This window comes from Marmota monax, unplaced genomic scaffold (genome assembly GCF_021218885.2).
Source record: "Marmota monax isolate L192 unplaced genomic scaffold, Marmota_monax_Labrador192_F-V1.1 WCK01_AAM20220418_F8-fsc00024, whole genome shotgun sequence".
Classification (NCBI taxonomy): domain Eukaryota; kingdom Metazoa; phylum Chordata; class Mammalia; order Rodentia; family Sciuridae; genus Marmota; species Marmota monax.
In genome coordinates this window covers 29,942,906-29,948,344 of record NW_026695224.1, presented here as the reverse complement: position 1 = coordinate 29,948,344, position 5,439 = coordinate 29,942,906, and the positions used below count along the sequence as shown (strand labels likewise).

Here is a 5,439-nt window from a genome sequence, read left to right as displayed (position 1 = left end):
TTCCCTAAGGAGCCACCAGTTGCCTTTTGGACGATGGTTCGGGCACCTTTTCCTTGGGTGCCTTTGATACTCCTCACCCTGGCTTTGGGCATCACTCTTCACTAATTTTTAACTAATTGGATGCTTTTCTTTCTCTTGGAGTTGGCTGACCTTTCTGCCAGCCGTACCGATGACCTGCAATTATTAACCAACCTGCTCACAAAATAGAGATGGGGGAGGGGGATGGCCAAGTAGAGACAGCCTGTGGAAAGGACCCCAATGGGGGATCATTTCCAAAGGCTTATCCCAATGGGAGAAGTGGGATAATGGTGCAGAGATGCTTGGGAAATTAAAAGTTACCATGGGGATGTAAAAATCCCTTTGCCTCCGGGTGCTTCGCATGACAAACTTCTCTGAGGTCTTGACTTAAGCATCACCTCCACAGAGATGCCTTTCCCGACTACCTATTAAAAGTTTGCCTCTCCTCCCTCCCTCCCCATCATTGACCAGTGTTTTACTCTTGCAGCACCTCTCAACAGCTGAAGTAGTTAGATGTGTTTAGTACTTTCCTGCCGATTCATTTTGTTTCTGCCACTTTTAAGTCCCACGAAGGAGGCTCTGCCTGTCTGATTCACCATTCTGTCCCCAGTGACTAGAATATAACTGGCCCAGGTGCTCAATCCACCTGCTGAATGAATATTTGGGGCAAAATGTGATCTAGCCACAGCATTAGAGTGAGACTAAGCTGCAATGATGGGTTTGTGTCCTGGCTCCATCTCTTCCTAGCTGTGTGACCTCAGCACAGTTCCCAGCCAGTCCTGTGTGGAAAGAGGACAGAAGAGGAATTGAGGAATGCAGATTGTTGTGGGTGGTGACGGAGGCAAGGTGAGTCTCTTACAAAGTTCGACTTTTGCTTTTGCTTTTTGCAGTGGTTAGGTACTTGTTAGTTCCTTTACTCAATCAACAACAATTGCTGAGGGTTTGGTGGGCAGGTCATGTTTAGGAGAGAAGCAGCCCCTAGAAGTGGCTTTCCTTTCCCCCTCCTCTTCCCCTCATCTGGACCAATGCACCCGGCTCAAGTGCAGCTTTAGGCTTTGGTTTCCATGTGTAGTGACCTCTCAGTTCCTTCTCAAAATAAGAGCTACTGGATTAGAAACACAGCCAGCTCCCAATGCAAGATAAATCCTAATCGACACTGAGAAACTGTGACCTTGTTAACTGTAAGACTACCAGGCAAATGTTCAGGTATGGATGTGAGCAAGAGAGGAACAGGATGCCTCTGCCTGCAAGTTGCTGAGCTAAGATGTAGATCTACATTGAAGACTCGTTTGGTGAATGGCTGCTGCACACCTGGTGGTGTACACCTAGACTTTCACTTTTTAATTTCAGAAATTTAATGATATTCTTCTGAGTTCAGTAGGCACCAGTATTCCCTGTAACTCCAAATCCTGCTTATCCTTGGAACTCATGTCCTATCCCTGTGTCCTCCCAGATGCAGGTAAGTTGTCCCCTTGTATTCCCTCAGCACCATAGTGTCACCTTTCCTGTGATCAAAAGGCAGCCTGGAATTGCCTCTGCAGTTACGTGACACTGATGCTTTTCCATACAGCTGACAAATTCTCCTGCAGACCTGAGTGCCTTATCACCTGGTACAAACTCCCTTCCAGATCCTTCTGTCCCCACCCTCCTCATCCTATGAGACTGTTATTATTTTATTATTTACCCCATTTTAAAGTGATAAATTTGAGATATAGAGGATTAAGAAACATGTTCAATTTATTTTTATTTTTATTTTTATTTTTTTAGTGTCAGAGGCAAGATTTGCACCTGGGTGTCTATGGCTATCACACTTTCTTTCCATTCTCTGACCCTGATTCCAAAATAAGGAAAAGAAAACATTTAATTAGTTGTTTAAAACAACATGCAAACATGACCTTTGCATTACTCCTAATCTCTCCATGATGGGATGTTTACAAAGAACGTTTTCGACTTTCCAGGAAGAATTCAGGGACCCTGGAGGAGACACTGGCTCCGTTCATCCCCCAACACAGCGTGCCCACATCTGCCTCCAGTGGGGAGAAGCAAGAACGAGGGAGGAGAATGCACAGAGGCAGAGGCAGGCAGGACCCTGAAACTCACCTTAGCTGTTGGCAGTTCTAGAACACGACGTCCCCTGTTCACCTGCTAGAGGAACAGAAGGGGGACCTGACATCACCTCCAGAGCCACCTAACATGCAGCGGGCACCTCTTATTTGCCTGTTAGCCCCTCATTCTTTCTTTCCCCACCCTCTGAGGAAACAGTATTTTTTCCTGGTAATTTCTTTCTTTGCTTTAACTTTATCGTTTTCATAGAAATTTCTGTTTCCTTCTGTGACCCTTGTACTGCTCCCTCTGCCCCCGCCACAGGCCAAGGGATTGGCCCAGGAGGAGCGCTAGACCCACCATAGTCTCTCTGTGGCCTCGCTCTTGGATTTTTAAGCTCGAAGTCTAAAGCTGTCTTTCTCCTGGTACGGAGAAGAGTAGAAGAAAAAGATCAACAATCAGCTTTCCGCAGGATGGAATCTGTGCACCTGCCTGGGTCTGATCCCGGGTTTTCTCTTTACCAGCAGTGTCCTGGACATGTCATTACACCTCTCTGTGCCCCGGTTTCTTTATCCATAAAATAGCATTGCTCTAGCCTTCAATCAGTTAATAATGTAAAGTGCACTGGTCACTGGTGTGCACACCCTGGGCACTCTATAAATGTTCATGGCGCTACAGCAGCTGCAGCAACAGAAGCAGTCATGGAACTGGGTAGTATTATTTTTTTTTGTGGAAAGACAAGGGTGCCAGGGAGCGAGAGAATCCTGGTGGTGCTCATGTTTCTTGGTTCAAGTTCATCTCTAAGTTCTGCTGCAAATCCCTCCATCTTGGAGCTTGATCTTTTAAACTTGCTTAGATCCTGTGAGTTAATCTGTGCCCTTTTCTCTTATCTGGCTGAGCTCTTTCTGAAACTTGCCACCAAAACTCCAATAACTAAATGTATTGAGTACTCTGTACGTTTAATATAAATGCATTAATCATGAAAGAAATATCATAAATACTCCTGACTGTTAATTAGAAATAACAAAGTTTAACATTTGGACAGTTTTGCTTTGGATTTACTAGTAATTATTATGACATAAAATGCGACAGATACCCTTGGAGCCCCCTTGGCATTCCTCAGCCCCGCCTGCCTTCCTGCTTTCCCAGAGAAAACTACTGTCTTGGTGAGCAGCCTTCATTCCCACAATTTATACATTTACTGCACACACACGTGTATCAGTAGGTAATATAAGGTCTTGAAATGCAGTAGCTTTGTACTATGCAGAGCTTAACATTCTGCAGTTTGCTTTAGCAATCAACACATGAATAAGTCCAGTTTTTCCACTGTAAGTGTGGCATTTTTTTATTGTTATTAAATATGACACAATTTATCTGTTTCTCTCCTGATGAACACAGAGGTATTTTCTCTTACTTAAACACTTTTTTTTTTCTCACAAGTGATTAGCATGTTTGTGCATTTCTTCTTGGGTCCGTGTGAGCATTGCACTAGAACACACCCTCTAGAGAAGAGGAGTTACAGCTGATAAGCTTGGGCATCTTTATCCTTACCGCCACATCACCCAAATCCACACCATGAGCAGTGCATGCAGGGTCCCAACAACATTTGGTATTGTCACTTACAAAGAACACCAATGTTTTGGGTGTATAATGACATTTTTTAGTTGTTTCAATGACATCTCCTGGATAAATGGAAAAGTTGAGGAACTTCTCATGTGTTTCTTGGTCATTCATATTTTCTTTGCAAAGAATCAGCACATGTGACTTTTGCTAATTTTCCATGGCATTTTTTGACCCTTCCTTATGGAACACTAAGAATTCTTATATTCTGTTTCTAATCACTAGTCAACTAGATGACTTCTCCAAGTCTGAAGCTTGTCTTTCACATTTTTATGATGTCTATGATTTTATGAAAAATTGTAGTCAAAATTCACAAAATTGTTTTCTCTATGGTGCCTTTTGATGTCTTTTTCAAGAAATTCTGAATTACTGAATTGTGAATATATTCTTCTGTATTTACTTCTTGTTAAAGTTATAATCTTGATTTTTATGTGTTATGTATTTATTAAACCTAGAATTTGTTTTTCTGAGGTGTAATTTCTTCCTATATGCTGATGATTTGTAGTAGCACATTGTGATAAAGTTTTCCTTTATTCCTCCAGTTCCTCCATTGTGATATCACCCTTGTTATTATTGAGTGTCTCTGTCCTGTGTCTCTGTCCTTGACACCCCATCCCATTAATTCCATGTTTTATCTACTTAATTCTGGGTCATTCTTTATTGCTATTGCTTAAGAATTGTATCTCATGGGAATGTACCCTTAGTAGTTTCTAAATTTATCTATAAATTCTTTGCCATTCATTGCCCAGTGGGGCCTAATTCCCTTCTCCTTGATTCTGGGAAGGTTTCAGGGACGATTTCTAACTAATGTGACAGAAATGATCCCATGACTTCCAATACCAAGTCCTAACAAGTGATACAGCTTCTGGTAGGTGCTCTCCTGGGATATTTTCTTTCAGAACTCAGCCACCATGCTGTGAGGAAGCCCAACAGCCATCAGAGGGCTCAATCATGGAGGTGCAGCCAAAAACCCAGCTGTGGTCCCAGCCAGCAGTCAGCATCAGCCACTGCAGTGGGGAGATCTGGCTTCAGGTGACTCTAGTCCTGAGTGACATCCCTAGCATCCCCTGGAAGCAGAAGTGAGTCTTCCACTGTGAACTGCTCTGTGTGGATTTATGAACAAAATAAATCACTGTTGTTAAGCAACTTAGATTTGAAGTGTTTTATCACCCAGCAAAATGTTATCAAAACAGTGTCCCTTCTTTATTCATCTTCACAATTGTCTGGGCTATTTTTGGATCTTTCTCCTTCACTACAAATTGTAGGACTTATTTGTACACTTCCATAAAGAATCTTGTAGGGACTTCAGTTGTAATCATAATAAATTTATTGATATATTTTTAGGGACTTGAATTCTTGGTGATACTACTTTTCCTATTCATAAATGTAGTACACATTTTTCAACTTATAACTTTAGGTTTAGGTTTTTCAATAATTTTTATTATACTCCCCCCAAAGTCTTACGTATTTTAATAACTTTGGTTCTTAATAACAGTAAAGTGCCTCAAACTTTTCCTATAACATTTTCTAAGTTGTTGGTGCTGGTTTATAGCACTGTCATTTATTTATTTTTATTTTGAACTTATATCAGGAATGTGGCTAAATAATCCTCTTACTCTTTCCTTCTGTCTTCACCTTGGATAATTATGTAATTTGTATGTAGAAGCGATTCATCTCTCAACTTTGAGTCTTACTCTCACTTCCTAACCTCCTTTATGAACTCAGACTTCTGGGATGAAGGAATAATAGTGATTATAT

General features: G+C 41.6%; 1 long non-coding RNA gene across 1 annotated transcript; it reads left to right on the top strand.

Moving 5' to 3' along the window:
• Positions 1-294: 294 nt before the first annotated feature.
• LOC124086582 (uncharacterized) lies at positions 295-4,827 on the top strand. Its single transcript, XR_006849840.2, has 2 exons — positions 295-864; positions 1,977-4,827. It is a non-coding gene; the product is annotated as an uncharacterized LOC124086582 (long non-coding RNA).
• The last annotated feature ends 612 nt before the right edge of the window (positions 4,828-5,439 follow it).